A 21,111-nucleotide genomic window follows, 5' to 3' on the forward strand; every position below is an offset into this window, starting at 1 on the left:
CGCTCTCCAACGCGGCACGGCAGGCCTGTCCCGACCCTTCAGTGTCAGCTCTCTGGTTTTCCCCAGGTTAGGTCCTTTCTGGAGTCCGCGTCGACCTTCTTTTTGCGTCCTAACCCAGCTCCTCCATCCCGTGGTGTTGTTTTCTGGTCTGTTTTCTCGTTCACAGGTGGGTCCCGGGAATCTTAACACAGCTGGGCAGCAAAACATGGACAAACCCTATCCAGCCGACCCTCGCCTGGAAGCTGCAGCTACGCCAAGGGAAGCCCTTCTTTTATTTTATTTTATTTCATTTTTTATTTTTTATATTTTTTATTATTGAGACAGAGTCTGGCTCTATTGCCCAGGCTGGAGTGCAGTGGCGCCGTCTCGGCTCACTGCAACCTCCGCCTCCCAAATTCAGTCCATTCTCCTGCCTCAGCCTCCGGAGTAGCCAGGACTACGAGCACCTGCCACCACGCCCTGCTAAGGGAAGCCCTTCTTATACGACCTCAATCCCCATACATTCCTTCTCCCTGGAGACGTCAGTTCCACGTTCCAGCGTAGATAATTGCTCATGCACCATTTGTTCCTGTAAATTTAGCACAATCAACGCTCTCACTCACTGGTTTTCTCTTTTCCTGTGATGTTGGCTTTATAGACTATTTTTAGTCCTATTTCATCTACACCTTGTTCCTCAGAATTCAGCACCTTGTCATGAAACCCTCCTACCCTTGACTCCTCCCCTGTCCTGTCTCAGATCTTGAGTCTACAATCTTCCTACAGGAAGGAAGGCAAAGATGTGTGTTTTAAAATTCTTAATATGACTCTACGTCCAAAAGAGACATTCGTTTCTGTTGATTAATTGGAGAGAGTTTCTTCTGGAATATCGGAAGCGCAGCACCACCAGCTGTGCTGCTTGAGGTGGCAGCAGAGGAGGCTGCGGGGAGACACGAACTTTACTAGCACTGTCTCCGTGCAGAGGAGCATACAGTACGCTCTACACACAATAACCCATTTAATGTTTGCAGCCGGGCTCTAAGAGAGGGGGCTATTTTTGTTCCTATTCATAAATGGGGAAAAAGTCCTGAGAGTTTGCCAGGATCCAAGAGGAAGTTCCCCCTCTGAGCTCTAAAGCTTCACTGAAAATGAACTAACAATAGGCAGATTAACAGGAGGAAGAGCGTACACGTTTACTTAGTGTGCGTAAGCACAGAGGAATCCCAGGAGAATGATTACCTGGTAACCCAGCCAGGCCCACACACTTCTGTACTCTTGGGATATAGTATAGGGGAAGAGAAGATGGGGAAACCATGATAATTTTTGAGGGGTAGTAAGTAGTTTTCAGAAGGAATGGCTGGACCCAGTGCTCAGACACTGAACGATTCTCTTTGGAGGCTGAATGGGACCAGACGATGAACACTGGTTTGGAAGAAAGTTGAGCTGAGCTCCAGGTGTGGTGTTTAAGTTTCAGTCTCTTCCTCTGTCACATGAGAGAGAATCTTCTCTGGTTAATTAAATTTCTGGGAAAGGACTGAAGGCAATTGTGTTCCCCTCTGGGGGTCTGGTATCTAGGTAGATAAGGAAGCTTCCGAGAACGGCCACTTCCTGTGCATAAGGAGAGACTGAGGTCTGAGAGGCAGGAGCTGGCGGGAGGGCAGAGAGACCCAAGTCAAAGCACCGGGTTTGGGCATTGTTCTCCTTCTCTGAGCACCGGATTTGGGCTTTGTTCTCTGAGTCCCAGCCATTGTTTAACTCCTGCAAGGTGGGCAGCCGGGACCATCTGTCTGACTCCCACACTCATCTCTCCGCGCCTGCCTGGTGTTCAGCCTCTTCCTGGAAGCTGCAGTCAGGTGGCTTCATCCACTTCTCCGTAAACACAGGAGGCTCTGGCTCCACACCTTTCCAGCGTCTCCCTCCTTCCCTGACAGGTCTTAGTCTGTTTTAATTTTGGCCTCTGTTTATTTCCTGAAATCTGGAAGTTAATTCCTAAGTTGACAGTGAGAAAACTCTGGCAAAAAGCAGCCTTAGGCAGTGTCATTTCATTCTTGGCCATGGTTTCCCCTCTTTTTTCTTTTCCTTTTTTTGTTTTTTTTTTTTGAGATGGAGTTTATCTCTGTTGCTCAGATTGGAGTGTGGTGGCGCGATCTCAGCTCACTGCAACCTCTGCCTCCTGGGTTCAAGTGATTCTGGTGCCTCAGCCTCCCGAGTAGGTGGCATTACAGGTGTGAGCTCCCACATCTGGCTAATTTTTGTAATTTTAGTAGAGACGGGGTTTCACCATGTTGGTCAGGCTGGTCTCGAACTCCTGACCTCAAGTGATCCACCCACCTCGGCCTCCCAAAATGCTGGGATTACAGGTGTGGGCCACCGTGTCCAGCCTCCCCTCTCTCTTCTAACTTCTTGCTTTACAGAGCTCTTGTCAAGGTAACAGGGTGCTTGGCCGTCCTGAATGAGATGTTCAGCCATGTGGTTGTCTTTTTAGGTAGTGCCTGTCATTGGAGCAACTACATTATTAGCGGACAGTCCTAGAGATAAAAATAAAAAATACAAACCCTTACTTAGGTCAGTAGGGAGAAGGCACATGGCATGTCTGTCAGTCTGTATGAGAAGGGCCTGCAGAGCAGACCTGAGATTCTGTCGCTGAAGTGGGTGTGTACCGTGTCTTGGTACAAACGCTGACTCCGGTGGAGATGCAATATGTGGTAACGTGGTTAAGAACAAGATTTATTATACAGATTAATTATGTAAGGAAGAGGGTAGACCTACATTGCTCTCTGGGTAAAGCATAGACTTAGGCACTGATCAGAAATGGTCTCTGTTTACCGAAGTTCCTTCTTTGCACACAGAGCCGTGTAGTGAAAATGCCCGTCCTGCACAAATAATGTGTGATAGCAAAATGAGCCAGTTAACTCGTCAGCTGAAATCAACCTAATTTAGGTTAAAAATTCTTCCTTTGTGTTTTTTTTTCTTTTTCCCCCTCCCCCTCCTCAATTCTTCCTTTTCTAAAAGGATCTTTTTACTTGATAAAAATCAAATTGGCCCCACATTAATTTATTTGGTCATTGGAACATGGAGACTTTTGCCAACATAATTATAGAACCTCTGTTTTTGTTTGATTTTATGACAGGGATGGGGTCTCACTGCGATTACAGGTGTGAGTCGCCATGCCCAACCAAAATCTCTTTATAGATGCGAAGTTTGGGAAGATGTGCCAGGTCCCAGATTCACCTCCAGTGTGACTCCTGAGTCGGGAGTAGGTCCCCTGAGAGCCCCAGTCACTGGACTTCACAGGCAGCTAAAATGAAGGAGGAGGCTGGAAAGTCAGGGCCACTGATTTGCTTCAGGAAAAAAAAAAATCAGAATTCTTAAGCTTACCACCACTTTTTGATAAGAAAAGACATGCTAATGAATAATTAAAAGGAATGCTTCTCGGGGATCTGCCCAGCTTAGAAAATTGAAAGAATTATGCAGGTAACAAAGCTGCGTGTATTTTAACAAGGGCAGTGGAAACACAAGAACAGACGCATGCTAAGTTGGAAGAAGAAGGAAGATTCTAGAATTGTTCAAGAAAGGCCTGCACTGCTGGGGACCCAGATTTGAAGAGGGTGGCCCCAGGGGCCACACAGTCTTTGCAGATGCCTGGACTGGGGTTGACTCTGCGTCTTCCCTGGTGGGGGCGAGGTGCCACAGTCTTCAATTTGCTCGTTGATAAAACATTTTCTAAGGTTAGTTCCTATATTACTTTAAAAAGTGACAGGACACGGAATTGAGGCTAAGACGGTTGCTTCTCAATCAGCTTTTCTTGACAGCACAGCCGATAAAACACAGGATATGGACCTAAGATGAACTGGGTCTAGGTCCCCTGAACTATCGCTGAGGGGCTATCAGCTGTTCACGGAGGGAGTCAGTGACCCCCTTGCCTGGCTTTTGTGTCTCACAGGTGTCTGTGTGTGTGCTGGGGGCTGTCTCAATAACGTCCACTTCACCGGCATCAATGTAGAGATTAAACCCGCTTACAGGGAAGACCTAGCAGAATCACTGTTGACTTTAAGTGTTCAGTAAACCAGAGCTGTTTTCATTACCATTCTAATTTCCACAGCTCAGGAACATAAAGGAATAACATGGAATTATACGGACAAAGGTGTGGAGCCAGAGTAGAAAAATCACCGGGCCATCAAAGACACCCCAAATAATCATTTATTTCTGAGGACACTGGAGGTAAAATACTCCAGAGCCTCTCAAACTTTTCCACCGCAGAGCCATAGGCAGCGTGGAGCAGAGCCAGCTTCAGGCAGGGACCTGGCCTTGGCACACAGTCCTGGGCTTGGAGTAACGCTCTGCCTCCCGTGTCTCGAGATTCTTAATGCCTTTTGAACAAAGAGCTCCTGTCTCCTCTTTGCTTTGGGCCCTCTGGATCATGTGGGCTGTACTTGCAGGGCAGAAGATTGTGTTGACTCGGGATGAGACTGTGGCTTCTGGGACTCCCTGGCCCCTGGAATCTGGTTTTGAGAAGCATGGGCTTTAGCTTAGGGCGGCAGAGTTAGCAAATGAAAAATACAAACATTGCACAGGACATACTTCTACTGAAGTCACCATCCACCCTTTATCTGAAATTCAAATTCAGCTAGGCATCATGCCTTTTCAGATAAAGAAATGCAGGCACTCAGGTGACCGACTTGGTCAAAGTGACTAGTAAGAAAAGGCACCACATTTGAATCTGGTTGTCCGGCCGAGACACCAGCTTTTTCATCTCAGTGACTGATCAGAGACTTTGCAAAGATGTCGGAGTTGGAGAAAAGCTGACCTGGAAGCAGTAGCAGCCCCAGCCAGCTCATAAGTCCTGCAGGCCTCTGCCAGGGCCGACTTAATGATCCCCTGTGAGCTGAAGAGACAGGTGACATCTTTTGTTTATAATTATTCCAGTTGGCTTTGTGAAGATGTCCTTGTGTTTTAGAAGAAAACACATCCAAGTACAGGAAGAGTCATTCTCAGAATGATTTACTCAAGCAGAGCTTAGGTGGGGATTACTGAATGTAGCAGAAAGTGGAAGTAAATTCCTTTCCAAATACCTCAGGATCAGGAAAATTCAAACAAAGCATTTGGTTTGCCTTTTTGCTTCTGAGGCTGAAAACTGTGTATGTTTAAAATGAAAGGTAACCCACAAATTCCAGAGTCATTTGAACTTAACTCATCGGTGCGTTAGTTTGTCAGTGGATGTCCAAGTAAATATTTAGAGCAGGGATGTCCAATGCTTTGGCTTCCCTGGGCCACACTGGAAGCAGAAGAATTGTCTCGGGCCACACATAAAATACGCTAACATTAACAATAGTTGATACGCTAAAAAAATTGCAAAGAATCTTATAATGTTTCAAGAAAGTGCACCAATGTTTGCTGGGTGTCAATCAAAACCATCCTGGCTTACATGCAGCCTACAGGCTGTGGGTTGGACAAGCTTGGTTTAGAGTTTTTTGGCTAAAAAAATACACACACATTTAAAAAAAAATGATTTCATGGTACCATTTAAAAAAAATTTCTTAGAGAACTACGTACACATCTTTCCTTTGCATCTTTCTGCTGAAGAGTTCAGGTGTGAGCCCATGACAGTGCTGCTTTGAGGCCCCGGGTCTTCCATGGTGGCCTTGCAGACAGGACACCTGCCCACGTCTCCTGCTGTACAGGAGGCCACGGCATTCCCTAATCCTCCGCCTGTGGCTGGGCTTCCTAAATGTGGCTGTGGCTTTTCTTTCCTTTTGTGTCTTTGCTCATTCCACTTTTCTGAGATACTTTCCAAGTTCAACCAAACTCAGGGCTTAACTATCCAACATATGCAAAAATCCACCTCCTCACTGAAGTTGAGTTGAAATGTGAGTACTTCTGAAACCAGCTGAGTGGCATGTTTCTAACAATGACTGTTATAATTCACTTGATATTTGAATATTTTTTCTGTAACTTTTTTTTGGCAGGAGGGGCAGGGGGGAGGACAGAGTCTCTGTCGCCCAGGATGGAGCCCAGGCTGGAGTGCAATGGCGTGATCTAGGCTCACTGCAACCTCCACCTCCTGGGTTCAAGCGATTCTCCTTCCTCAGCCTCCCGAGTAGCTGGGATTACAGGTGCCTGCCACCATACCCAGCTAATTTTTGTATTTTTAGTAGAGACAGGGTCTTATCCTGTTGGCCAGACTGGTCTCGAACTCCTGACCTCAGGTGATCCACCTGCCTCCGCCTCTCAAAGTGCTGGGATTACAGGCATGAGCTGCCTCATCTGACCTTTTTCCACGCACTTTTAAAGATGATCGAAACATTTAAAATAATTGTGTCTATTGGACAGATACAACAATGGGTTTTAATAATGTTTTAGAGAGTTGAATGGGACAAATTTGCACTGAGTGTTTAAATATCTGTAAAAAAGTGTAAATATTTAGAAATTTTGATGTTTAATATTGAAAGGATATTAATTGTTTAACAGATTATAAGATGAATGAATTGAACATTTAAAAAAGGTATCACCAATAGTGCTGGTCTCTCGGCTGTATCCGATAATCTCAGTTAACAAATAAGGTAAATGCATAGAAAATTGTTGTGGATTTGTCAGAAGACGGAAAGTGGCAGGTAGCTGAGTCTGAATCGGACCCAGCCACAGATGCAAGTGTTGCTATGACAGGTTTCGGAAACCATTTACTGTGGAAAGTCGCTGTGTCAGGGAGATTGACAAATGTTCTATAAGATAGAGTGTAGGGGTCAAGTTTGTTTGGAAAAGTGCTGACCGCTGCATCATCTCTTAGGGACACACGAGGCAATCTGGCATATTAAAGATTGTGAGAACTCCTGTCTGAGCACCGGCCAGTAGAAACACAAGGCAAATCACAAGTACCACTAAAATCTCCTCATAATGACACTGATAAAAGTAAAAAGGGAATAGATAAAATCAATTTTAATGGTGTATTTAACTCAGTGCATTCAAAATGTCATCACTTTACTATGTAACCAGTAAGAACACGTCCATGAGGCATTTTCGACTCCTTTTTTCATGTCAAAACTAAGAAATCCAGTGTCTGTTTTTGCATTTGATGAGCATGTGTTTTTAAAAAACATTTGTTTTTGTAGAGATGGGCTCTCACTCTGTTGCTCAGGCTGGCCTTGGCCACCCAAAGAGCTGGGATTACAGGCATAAGCCACTGCCCCGGCCTTATGAGCATCTTAATTCAGACCAGCATGATTCACAAGACACCCTGGCTCCGTGGCCACGTGTCATCAGGGCTACATGTGGGGCGGGACAAGTTTTCTTGAAGAGTTCTGTTCAATAGCATTAACCTCCACCATGTCACAGATGCATCTGACTTTGGAAAGATCCCCCATTCCCAGCACAAACATATACATACATATATATATACACACACACACACATATATACTTTTTTTTTTTTTTGAGATGGAGTCTCGCCTTGTTGCCCAGGCTGGAGGGCAGTGGTGTGATCTCAGCTCACTGCAACCTCCACCTCCCGGGTTCAAGCAATTCTCCTGCCTCAGCCTCCTGAGTAGCTGGGATTACAGGCGCCCGCCACCACGCCCAGTCAATTTTTGTATTTTTAGTAGAGATGGGGTTTCACCATGTTGGCCAGGCTGGTCTCAAACCCCTAACCTTGTGATCGGCCCACCTCAGCCTCCCAAAGTGCTGGAATTACAGGCGTGAGCCACCACGCCCGGCCAGCACAAATGCAGTTTTGATTTGGAACATCACCTCACCAGACCTGACGACACACGGAGTCCATTTTTGGGAAGGTCGCTGTGTGTCAGGGACACGTGTGAAGTGGACACTGATCTTCCAGTCTGCCTGGTGCCTTCCCTTGTAGCCCTTTCGCTCTTTAAACATCAGGTACTTTGCTAAGAAACGGTGCCATACAGCTGCCTCCAGGCATCCCAGGGGTCTGGGAACGAGCTTGCTGCTCACCCCAGTTACCGGCTGTGTGATCATGGCCTACGACAAGATGAATGTCTCCCTGTTCTCACGCTATTTAATATTTTATTTATCTTTCTCTGATAGGAATGACTGAGCCCATAAGAGGATGTGCTCACCATGAAGCGAGGAAGCCACATGCGAAGCACATTGAGCTGCTGCTTCTGCAGCTGGGAGGCCTGGTGCAGGGTCTTGCCGTAGCCAAGGGCTCTGGGCGGAGGATGTGGAGAGACGTGCACGCTCAGCTCCCTGTGCAGTTCGTGATTCACGAGACACCCAAAACGCAACGGTCTCCTGTCTAAATGGAATTAACTCAGTCTCACTCACAAACATCAGGGAGGGACTCACCGCACAAGCAAATCCAGACTCTCTGAGAACTGGCAACTATCTGACTATCTGAGACTATCTGAGAGTGTCGGAAGAAAGCTGCATGTGATGGGCCTCTCTGGAAATTATCTGAGGTTTCCTTTAAAACACAGTCCTTGAGGTCGACTGAAGGCAAGGAGGCTGCGCAACCAGCAGATGTGAGGAATGAAGCCGCCGAGGAACTGATCTCAGACCTGAGGCAGTTTCTAAGATGGTGTGGGGAGGCGGGGAGGGGAATGCTGAATAATAAGATTACTCAGAGCTACTAACGATCCTGATTCAGTAATTTTCTGCTTTAAAAGGCACTTCGACCTTTTCCAAACCCAGATGTATGCATCTTAATGGAAGGTCGTTCCCAGGCACAGCGAATGCAGCCTAGATTTATAAGAGAAACTCTGATAGATTCCTCAGCCAAGTGAGAGGGATGACACTGCTCCTATTTATTAGGTAAATGATCTATTTTATATGTACATGCACATAATGCATAAATTACGCAAAACAGTCTCAGCATGGTTAATGAACATGCCTGAAGGCTAATAAAAAAAGTGCTTAACTAGTTCTTTTATTTTTTTCTCCTTTATGCATAGCAGCATTTTACTTAATAGCATAAATCAAACTGAAAGACCATCTGTATTAAAACTTAAATAACTTTTCGGGCTGTCTATAGGCATAAAATGAAGTGTCTAAGGTAGAAACAGCATTCACATTGCCCTGAGATGAAAGACTTACCTGCAATCTGTATTTCTTTTTCAGGATTCCTTCTTACTTAAGTTGAGTCTAAATATTAAAGAATATTGCAATTATTTAGGGGTTTTGCTTTTTCTTCATGGTCAGTGTCCGTGGGGCTTATCAACGTTGTGAACACACATTCACACTGAGAGGTGATGTGAGCGTTAGACACCCAGGGTTGAACTACAGTTGGGCCAGTAACCAGTGGTGCTATCTAGCCGAAGTCCGTGAGTGTGTCTCGGTGTCGTCTCTAAAATGGGAACACCAGCATGGCCACTCTCCACTTGGCAAGAATCCAGTGAGATAGATGCAAACCACCAGCACCAGGCTGACAACTGGTCAACCATGCAAATGCATGCCAGCTGTAAACCATGGTGAGCAGCAATGCAGAACCTGAGTTGTATGAGCAAGAAGTTCGAGTGCCTGTAGGCTGACTACCATAATGGCCTCATGGAAAATATTACTTATAACAAATATTCAGCGAGCACATGAAGATATGTTCAACGTCACTAATCATTAGAAACATACATATCGAAACTACCGGGAGATAGATACTACTTCTCATGTATTAGGCTATAGAACTAGGTTGGCTACTATTAAAAAAAAAAAAAACAAAACACCAAAACAACAGGTGGTGGTGAGGATGCAGAGAAATTGGAATCATGTTGAGAAATAGGTGTGTTATTGGTGGGAATGTAAAATGGTGCAGCCTCCATGTCAAAGGGCAGTTAAAAAGCTAAATGTAGAATTACTGGATGGTCCAGTCGTCTCACTTCTGGGTATGCACCCAACAGCACAGAAAGCAGGGTCAGGAACAGACTTTTGCGCACCTATGTTCATAGTAGCATTATTCACAACAGCCAAAAGCTGGAACCAACTCAAGATCCCGTGGTTGCCCGGGACTGTGGTGGTGGAAATGGGGAGTTAGTGTTTAATGGGGACAGAGTTCTAATTTGGGATGATACAAAATTCTGGAGCCAGATGGTGTTCGTGTTTGCACAACAGTGTGAATATGCTTAATGCCACTTAACTGTACATCTAATGGTGGTTAAGCTTGTACCTTTTATGTTGTGTATATTTTGCCACAATTTAACAACGACGCAAAGTATAATGAAGTTTTCTCATTATAGTTTCATTCAGTTTCAGAGTACTGAGCAGTGGGAAGCTTCTTTTGAGTTTTCTCAGTGGCAGCCTCCCTCTTCATTCACACGTTAATTCATTCATTCATAAAGACTGTCCTGAGCTCCCGTCATGCGGCAGATACTACAGTAGACGTGAGGTCCAGAAATAAACATAGTGCAGGGTCTGATCTCCCCAATCTAGAGTCTAGAAATGAAAATAATCCCAGGAATAGATTAGCGCAGGATCACACAGCCAGTGCCGTTCACAGAGGGAGCGTTTGTAAGATACTGAAAAGGTAAAAATAGAGAAACAAAGGGATGAGAATAGAAAAAGTGACAGAAGAAAGAGAAAAACATTTTATGTAAAATCAATAGGTGACCATAGACATCCCATTATTTTCCTGTTACAAAAAATAACTGAATTTATGTTATCGCTTCTGCCATTTGATTTACATTTTCTAATAACAAAGGTTCCCTAGATTGCTAAGGATACTAAAGGTGGTGTAACCTACTCCTTACAGTGTTTTGCACATGGGGAAACTGGGGCCCATAAAGTCGAAAGGCAGAGTAAATGTTCATACGATTAAATTAGCGACAGACATGTGTCTAGAATCCAGGTTTTCAGAAACTGACAGTTTCCTTATATTACAGGGCTTTTTCCAAGCTGGCCAGACACCTGTTCCCAGTGACCCAGTACTTATTGATATGGGATCTCATATTTACGGAGCGCTATCAATGAGCTTTTCAAATTATAGTTATGTCATTAAGACCTGCTTTTTATTAGGGGGTTTGGCACATTTTCTTATTTCTGTAAGGGCAAAGGACTTCATGCTGGTTAGAAAAGACAGGCAAGGTCTGGGCTCCTGACATAAAGTTCAGACTCACTGGAATGTAGATCTGCCCATTCATTCATTACGCATCCATTTAACAAGCAGTCAACACATACGCTGTTGACTGTTAAATGCGGCTGGGATGTAGGAATGAAAGGGATGGGCGTAATTTTGCCCTTACGAACCTTACAATCTGGTATAAGTAAATTCTACCTTTCTAACTGGCTACTTGAACATAGGAATTGGAAGAGGAAGCAAGCCAGCTGCTGTCAGGAAATCAGAACAGATGTGCCCAGAGAGAGTTAATCCATTTATAAAAACCAAAATCACACACACACACAATCCCAAACCCCAAATACTGCTCGTAAGGGCTGCCATGACACCCAGGAACAGAAACAGGATTTGGAAAGGGTTTTTTTAAGGATTCATTAAGAAAAAAATATATGTAAAAGAAATTTTGTTCAATATTACTAATTTTACTTTATTTTAGAACACTTATGGGGAGCGCTTGAAAACTGTTGGCTTTAGGACAAATGCAGTTGCTCCTGTCCTGTCATCTCAGCAGGTTGGGAGGCCAAAGTAGGAGGATTGCTTGAAGTCAGGAGTTCAAGACTAGCCCAGACAATACAGCAAGACCTCGTCTCTACAAAAAAATAAAAATAAAAAATTAGCCAGGCGTGGTGGTGCACACCTGTCATCCCAGCTACTCAGGAGGCAGAGGCAGGAACATTTCTTAAGCCCGGGAGTTTCAGGCTGCAGTGAGCTGTGATCACACCACTGCACTCCAGCGTGGGTGATGGAGTGAGACTCTGTCCCTAAACATATAAAAATGGATTGCTTTATTTAGTCTTTAACTTTTCATAGAAAAACTAATATTTTATTTTAATATTTGAAGAAGTAATAAGGTAGAATGTATTGTATTGACACAATGACAATTTCCAGGCCTTAAGTAATTTTGGTTAATAAGTGATTTCCGGGTCTTGCTGATCCTCAACACCCCCGGGAGGAGCTTTCTGTTTCGTTCTGTGTTTTTCATAGACGGATCCTGCTCCTCACGCCCCAGATCCTCTGAAGAACAATCATGGGGCTGGAGCACACCATGGAGCACACCAAGCACACACAAAGGAGCTGGAAACAGAAACCAAGGGGAAAAAAATAAAACGAAAGAGAAGGAAACTCTGTAAGGGAGTCTGCTGAAAATCGTTTCAGAAGCTATTGGTTTGGATCACAAGGCCATCAGCACATATGGCTGTTCCCTGGTTGTTAGCCACGGACAGTGTGGGAGGAGAGACCAATGTCAGTGCACAGACTCCGGGAGACAGAGGACCCCGGGAGGCAGAGGACCTGGGAGGCAGAGGACCCGGAGGCAGAGGAACCGGGAGGCAGAGGACCCTGGCTGTAGGCAGGAAACTTTCATGCTGGCATTTTGACTCACGTTTTAGTAAATTGCAACTTTCTTCCATTTACGTTGGTGTAAGGGTAATGCCAGTAGTGGGGAGAGACTAGCATAAATTACACAAAGCTAGGATATCTCGGGATTTTAAAAAGAGCTAGATTGAAAGAAAATAGCTATTTTGGGCAACTTTTCCCCCCAAATCCAATCTTCACATATAAGGAACATCATCATTTTACCATGTTATATTTTTAAACTTTTAACATCGGCTGTTTTGTTTTTCTTGTTGGAAGTCTTAAGAAAATAAAGTCAAGCGTAAATAAAGCGACAGATATGGACAGAGATCCTCTTCTTGACCAAACCCAAGGTGGTCTCTGCACTTTCTCCTGGACTAGGCCCTGACCTTGGGCTCTGTCCTTGACCGGCTTGGTCCAGTTTTAGTAAGAATCCTTCTGGGTCCGTTTAGCAAAAATTCTTGACTCTTGATAGCTGATCAGATTTCTCATCACTCGTCCTGGATATCTTACCACCCTGGGCTGCCTGCAGCATGAATCCTGCTGAGAGGGTCTCGCCAAAATCCCCCTCCCCATGAGGCACCATCCACTGACCCCACCCCGCTCAGTGGCTGTAAATCGCCACCTGTCCTTGTTTTACCTGTTGTTGATCCCCAGCTCTCTCTCCCTACTGCGAAACCCCATTGGGAAGTCCTTTCACAAAATGCCTTCCTTCCTGTCTTTAACAAGGGTCAGAGTAATTTTTTCTTTGACATTACTCAAGTACCATTTCACACCCAGTCAAGAATCAAAAGAGTTCCTAATACCTTACCTAGCAACTTTTAACTTTCTATAGGTTCTCTTTCCTGTTGAAAGCCTGAAAGATTAAACATTCGTCCGTGCCATTATGTGGATGGGAGCTGCAGGGAAGTAGAAAGATGATGAGTTTCATTTGGGGCAAATTGAATTTGAGTTTCCAGCAGCATAGCATCCGGGAATATTCAGCAGGCATTTGAAAATTGGCTTCTAATCCAAATGAGAGACTAGTGCTAGAGGTACAGATTGGCAACCTGTCTTCCCAAGGACAAGAACTGAAGCTCCAGCCATGATCCAGCATGCCTGTGGGGAGGGTGGGTGTCCATGTCACCAGTGACTACAGGACATCCCGGGGTGGAAGAAGTCGCAGCCCGGGAGAACGCACGCCCTGGGGAGTGTGAAGCGTCACAGCAAGAGGGTTGTCAGGAAGGACGGTGGAAATTGGGCTTGTGTTAGGTGGTTTGGGGGTGATGAAGAAAGTGGGGACTCTGTGGACAGGGTGCTGTTGGGAAGCTGGGCTCACTTCCGGACTGGGGGGTCTTAATCTGTTTTATCTCAAAGTTGAGCAGACTAAAGCAAGACCAGGCTACAATTGGTAAAGAAATAGCAGTCGCTCCCTCTTATTAGCCCGGATAATGGATGGTGGGTCATTTCCACCTCCCAGGGTCCTCTGCCTCCCGGAGTCTGTGCACTGGCATTGGTCTCTCCTCCCACACTGTCCGTGGCTAACAACCAGGGAACAGCCACATGTGCTGATGGCCTTGTGATCCAAACCAATAGCTTCTGAAACGATTTTCAGCAGACTCCCTTACGGAGTTTCCTTCTCTTTCATTTTATTTTTTCCCCCTTGGTTTCTGTTTCCAGCTCCTCTGTGACCATGGTGTGCTCCAGCCCCATGATTGTTCTTCAGAGGATCTGGGGCGTGAGGAGCAGGATCCGCCTATGAAAAACACAGAACGAAACAGAAAGCTCCTCCCGGGGGTGTTGAGGATCAGCAAGACCCGGAAATCACTTATTAACCAAAATTACTTAAGGCCTGGAAATTGCCATTGTGTCAATACAATACATTCTACCTTATTACTTCTTCAAATATTAAAATAAAATATTAGTTTTTATATAAAAAGTTAAAGACTAAATAAAGCAATCCATTTTTATATGTTTAGGGACAGAGTCTCACTCCATCACCCATGCTGGAGTGCAGTGGTGTGATCACAGCTCACTGCAGCCTGAAACTCCTGGGCTTAAGAAATGTTCCTGCCTCTGCCTCCTGAGTAGCTGGGATGACAGGTGTGCACCACCGTGTGCATATTTTGTTTGTGTTCAGAAATCATTACAGAAAGGCCTTGTCTTTGTCTTGATCTATCCTTGTCTCAGAATGGTCTTGCCTGAGGTTGATGGTGTATGAAACTCTTTGTATCCATGGGGACAGTATCAGGGCTCACCTGATGGTCCAGTCTAGGTCCTGGAGGTCATGGCTGCTTCTCTCTCTCTGGTGGAAGGAGAGAGTATCTTGAGGACTGCACCCTCCCTTATGACCCAGCTGTTCAGCGAATGGCAAAAAAAAATGAAAATAGGAGGAAAACCAGAGAATACGACACCGACTCTTCTCACTTTGCATTTAAAAAATGCACGCGGCCAAGCACAGTGGCTCACACCTGTAATTCCAGCACTTTGGGAGGCTGAGGTGGGCGGATCACTTGAAGTCAGGAGTTTGAGAAGAGTCTGGCCAATATGGTGAAACCCCTTCTCTACTAAAAATACAAAAAAATTAGCCAGGTGTGGTGGCAGGCGCTGGTAATCCCAGCTACTCGGAAGGCTGAGGCAGGAGAATCACTTGTACCTAGGAGGCAGAGATTGCGGTGAGCTGAGGTTGCACCGTTGCACTCCAACCTGGGCAAGAAGAGAGAAACTCTGTCTCAAAAAAAAAAAAAAAAAAAAAAAAAAAAAAATGCAGGCACCTATGTAGAGAAACCACAAATAAGACATCATAGCACAGTGGAGTTAAGTCATCTGGAATTTCCATCCAGCAAAACACATGACATCCTTGACTTGCAGCTCATGCAGAAAACTCTGCTAAATTCATTTAATTTAATTCACTGGAGGAGGTCTGCCGTCAAGCGGGATATCCCTAAGGAATTCTCCAGTTTGTTAATGATTTGATCTGTTACCAAAATTCTCGGGTTATTTTTTTAAGAAGCTGCAAAAATGTCATAAAAGCATCATGTCTGTCTTTTGATGTCATTTCAATTTGTCTATAAGTGACAGATGTCTCTTGATCCATTCTGACCCAGTGGGTTCTTGTTAAAATTGGATTTTACCATTCTTACCCCTTGCTTGGACTCACAAGGGACTCTGTGAATGCTGCTGGATAAATGTGCCTCCACGCTTTCTAGAACTCTCTCCAGGGTTGGGCTTCTTGGCCCAGATTTTTAAAGTTCCTGCAAACACCATGGTTACTGCTCCTTTCTTCCGAAGCCGATTCCGCACATTTGCATGGGGCGGGAACCCGGCACCCAAGCCCACAGTGCACGCGATTTCCTCTTTGAATGCAAGCTGCTTTTCATCTTGACCACATTCTCCCACTGTATGGCCCATTCTACGCCACGGCCCTGTCTTGGCACCACGGGGATGCCAACCTGAGTCTCGTGGCCCACTCTCATCGGGCACAGTGCCCTGGGATGCTCCCTGTCACCGTGCGCAGTGGGACATGTGAGAAGCCCCAACTCTGCAGCCTCCTTCCCTGTCCCGGGAATCTCCAGGACCCGCTGGGACAACACAGCGAGATGTGAGTTCGGAGAGGGCGACCTGGCACAGAGAAGCCCACCACCTTCTTGGCTGTGTCCCATTTGCCTTTCCAGGCCATTTTTTTCCCCTGGGAAAAGCCCTGAGGAGGAATGTGCAATCTGTGGGTGCTTTCAGATGGGGACTTTAAACCCATGTCTTTGATGGCTCCATTAGTTATGCTCATGTTGATCCCTCATTTGAAGTGTGAAGGCCGCCCTGCACGGTAAGCATGGGACTGCCACAATGCAGCTATTGTCGCCAGCGTTCTTTAGACTGAAGGGGCCTCGAGCCGCTGGTAGAATGCCAGCAACGACACTGCAAAGTACCTCCTCTCATCTGGGCACCTAAGAGACAGGAGGGATAAAGTTACAAGCAACTAGGAGCCATCCTCCATCGGTATGATGACTTCTTTACAGATGAGGAATCAAATCTGAGAAGCTTTGGTGCCCAGAACACGATTGCCATTTAAACAAGGCGCTTTCGTGCAGCTCTTGTTGCTCTGAGCCCTGAGCGCTGTGCATTTTCCCTCTCCACTAACCCAGACACAGCCAATGCGGCATGTTCGCCTGCTTTCCGCCCGAACTCAATCGCCTTATTTGTTAACAGCTGACACTGTTCATACAGGATGTACACATATCACTGGAAATGTCTGCGTACAGCTTAAGTGCATGCCAATTGGTTAAGCGTGACATTGTAGCAATATGTTTTAGAACTTTTATTTGAGCTCTTTTAGAGCAAATTGGCCCTTAAGTGAAAACACACAAACAGGAGAGATCCCAGGTGCTTCAAATTAGCAGATATTTGGCTAATTCCATGGATTTTGGTATATTCAACATAAGCAAAGTTCATTCAGTCTGGGGCCAACCTTGTACCTGATGTTAGCCGACTAATGTATCTTAAGAATTCCCCGAGCCCATAACAAAATATTCATTTACAATCTTCAGATGTGTCTGCAACCCTTCCCTTCCCCTAGACGGTTTTGATTCTTACTAATTCTTAAAGTTGCATGATTGTTTATGGGCTTCTAAGTTTACCTGTCTCCGTAGTTAGTATAGCAGTGAGTATCCCCACCTGTCTAAGACTACCTGTCTTCAAATCTTTCCACTGGGAGGTTCAAATGTGAATTCAGCAATGGGGGAAAAAAAACTGTCCATTTTATATATTGAGAACATACATTTACGTTCCTGTGAATGAATATTAACAAGGATACATGATCCCGACTAATGTAGCTGGATGCTCATTTTACGATGTAACACGTTCCTGGAGGTATATGAATGGAGGCCTGCGATGGATGTTCAGCCTCATTAAGTGGGAACCCTGCAATTCACAGGCAACAGTGGTAATCATCAGACAAACGAAGCTGTAAGATAAAAACAAGCAGAGTCAGAGCCACAGCAGTACGTGCATTGATGACTCGAATCTCCCCCTGCATTTCACTCCATAACTGGGTTTACCTTTTCATCATATTATACTCACAGTGACATACTCCTTCTGTGGCACCACTGCTTCAGAGGGTCCCAATTGATGCCTATTCTAAAGGAGACTGTTTGCGATTTAAAGTTGGGGAACCCAGCTTCATATGATATTGGAAGTCTACTCTTAATAGTTGAACCCAGTTAAATATAAAATCATCCATATTAAGATTTCAGAACACAGAAGAATGCTTCCTAAATTAGAAATATATTCTATAAATGTAGTATTATACTCTTTGCTTTCCATTTTGCTGGTAGGTTCTGCTTTAGTAATACAAATTTTAAAATAGGATTTAGGTAAAGAATCTAAATAAATATAATTGTGCACTGCCTGTAACAGTTTTTTTTTTTTTTTCTTAAGCAATAGAAGAGAATTGCTTTCTCAAGACAGTGCCAGGCAAGAAAATTGTCACAGAAAACCAAGGCAAAAAATAATCTAAGTGAAAAAATATATAAATATATTCCTTATAGCTATGGTAAAAGAATCACACTGTTACTTTATGAAAATTCTTTAGAACAAGTTTCACGGAAATTTAATTTTCTAAATTATGGAAACAACCGTAGTACATTAACTGAACAATAATAGAATTTCATATCACCACCCACAAGGATTCTGGATTACTAGAATAAATTAGTGGGTTTTTTTAATCAGAAAGAAAATGTTATGATTATTTTAAAAATATCTATGTCATACTGTAAGGAACCGGCATTTTAAACCTTATGTCTTGTAACTTTATTCCTCTTAGGGCTGAAGCTCAGAATTTTCATTATAAGTCAACTGTTTGGAAAAAAAAAAAAAAAAAGGAAAGCAATGCTCCTTTAATTCCACAACTCTTACCTGCTTTTATTATCTTCAGTGATGTGAGAAAAAAAAATCCACAAAATCTTTCCTTCTGCCAACCTTCATTGGTCATAACTGTTTTTTGTTCCAAATCCACACGCTGGGCCATGCACGGTGGCTCACACCTGTAATCCCAGCACTTTGGGAGGCTGAGGCGGGCGGATTGCCTGAGCTGAGGAGTTTGAGACCAGCCTGGTCAACATGGCAAAACCCTGTCTCTACTAAAAATACAAAAAACTCAGCCGGGGACAGTGGTGTGAGCCTGCAGTCCCAGCTACTCTGGAGGCTGAGACAGGAGAATTGTTTGAACCCGGGAGGTGGAGGCTTCAGTGAGCCGAGATCATGCCACAGCACTCCAGTCTGGATGACAGAGAGAGACTGTCTCAAAAAAAAAAAAAAAAAAAAAAGGGTTCCACACGGATCCCTCCTTGTACTAACATGCCCTGGTACTTTGGAATAACAAAGAAGAAGAAAGAAAAAAAGGAAGTATGTGGTTGGTGGTGACTTTAGAGATCATCGATTCCAACACTCTCAACAGCCTCCAAAAGAAAGTGCAGCTGCGAAAGCAAGGGGGCTTTGCATAGGCGATGGGGAGAGGGGCGTGCAGGGTGCGTGGTTTCGGAGAGCTGGAGCTGCCAAGCCCCTTGGACTTGACTTGCACCTCCAGTGGGTGAGCCTGGGCACTGCGGTTCATTTGCCTTTCGGCTCCCCACCTGCCTCCTGTGTGGGATGGAACTCACTCCTCCCAGGGGAGGCCAGACGGGTTGAGGTGCCTCCTGGTGGCTGTGTGGCTCCCGAAAGAGGGAAAGAGATGGGGATAAGAAGGGAGGATGAAGACAGAACCACTAAATGACTGAGGTTTCCTTCTCTTTGCTTGTTTGATCCGTCAAACCAGTGTCTCCACATTGAACCCACATGCTGAGCTCAGGAGTGTGCAAGGGTCTGAGGGGCAGCAGGGATACCCCTTGCGAAGCCGTGTGCTTCCCTTTTGCCCTTTTTCTTGCAATGCTCTGGAAGGAGGCTTAAAAATAAAAAGAACTGAGATGGGGCCATTGAATTCTCTGGCGCCAAGTCTCAACTCCCAGTGCAGAGAGTGAGATGACCAAGCCGGGGCCTGAGTGTCCACTTTGAGAGAGTCAACGCCTCAGCTTAGGGTTTCTCTGAGTGTCCACCTTGGAGAGTCCATACCTCAGCTTAGGGTTTCTCCCTGTGAAAATGCAGCATGTCCGCCTCTTTCCAAGTTCTCAGTCTAGTCCCGGTTCTTCCTACACAAATTCATTTTAGGCATCTTGCCAACGGGGACCCCTCCTCCTGTCTTCCTGGTTTCCTGTTCCTCTCCTCACAACCACGAGCTGGTGCATTTGATCAGCCGTTCCACCCCCCTCCTCCACACCCCCACCCCGTGAAGTGAACACTCTCCTCAATCCTCCCCATTCAGCCTGGGCAAATCATCATGTCTTCTTGACATCTTAGATAACACCAGTCCAAACACTGCCTCTCATCTCTTCTACATGGTTTGTGTTTACGTTATGTACAGTTTAGTGCCGCATATGAAAAATCTGAAGGAATCAATGACTCTAAAGAAAGACACCAGAAAGCAGCTTCTCCTCTCTAGTTTCAGCTACTGCTCTGTGAACCGCAGTCAGATGTGGAAGTTGAAAATTTAATTATTTTTTTTTCTGTTTTTTGTACACCGAAAATATTGTAGACCTTTAATAAATATGTCATTAGAGAAAAAAAAATGAATGAATGGATAAATGGATAAGTGAATGAATGCAAGGCCCATGTTGAGGTACTCTAATTAATTAATTAAATTCAGCCTTTGTCTCAAGGAATTTGCAATATAAAAGAGAAGATAAACTCTTCGCAATTTTCTCTTATACAAAACAAAATGGCCACCCTATCATAAATAATCTGGGAGCCGACAGAAGAGAAAGACTAATTATGTCTGCTTCAGAAAAGGCTTCATAAAGAAGACATAATTTGAGTCACTTTTGAAAGACTAGGATTTAAAAGGTGGAAACAGTCTTGAGGAACATTCCAGAAACTTCTGAGAGGTTATAAATGCAGGACAGGAGCAAAGACATGGAAGGCTGTGAGCTCCTTAAAACCGGAGTCTATGTCTTGCGCGTTTTCATCTCTTCCTCCTCATCTCGATCCCTGACTGCAGCAGTAACTGTGTGAGGATTTGGTGCTATGTGCAGGGGTATGTTTTGAAAAGGTGGGAAATTTGGCTAGTACAGGATTTTAGAGAGGTAGGAAATAGTTTTAAAGATTAGGCTGAAGGCAGAAGACCCTGAGGCTCACCTCAGGAACACAAGACATGATTCTGGGGGTGGGAAGGGCTGACTTGCTGGTTCTGGTCCTTGTTCTTCCACTCACCTGTTGTGTGACCTTGGAGAAGTTTGGCCACTGCAGCCTTAAGGTTTCTTACCTGTAAAAAATGCATGGAAATGGGTGGATGGGCCGGTCATGCGCCTGCAAGGTTCTGCTGGTCACCATCTGCTGCTAACTGTCTCTTTGAGGTTCAAAACCACCAAGGAGGGGGTGGCAGGGTGGGGGCGTTGCTCTCTCCCCTGCTTCATGCTCATCCAGCTGTGTGCAGAGCAGCTCCTCCCTGGGCTACTGGAGGCACAGGGCCTAGGCCAAGATGCTGCCAGGAACCCCTGGAAATCATTCAACTCTCATTTCTTTTTTTTGTTTGTTTTTGTTTTTGAGATGGAGTCTCGCTCTGTCACCCAGGCTGGAGTGCAGTGGTGCGATCTCGGCTCACTGCAACCTCCACCTCCCGGGTTCAAGCACTTCTCCTGCCTCAGCCTCACTAGTAGCTGGGAC

Source organism: Macaca fascicularis, chromosome 9, assembly GCF_037993035.2.
Source record: "Macaca fascicularis isolate 582-1 chromosome 9, T2T-MFA8v1.1".
In the NCBI taxonomy this organism is placed as follows: Eukaryota; Metazoa; Chordata; class Mammalia; order Primates; family Cercopithecidae; genus Macaca; species Macaca fascicularis.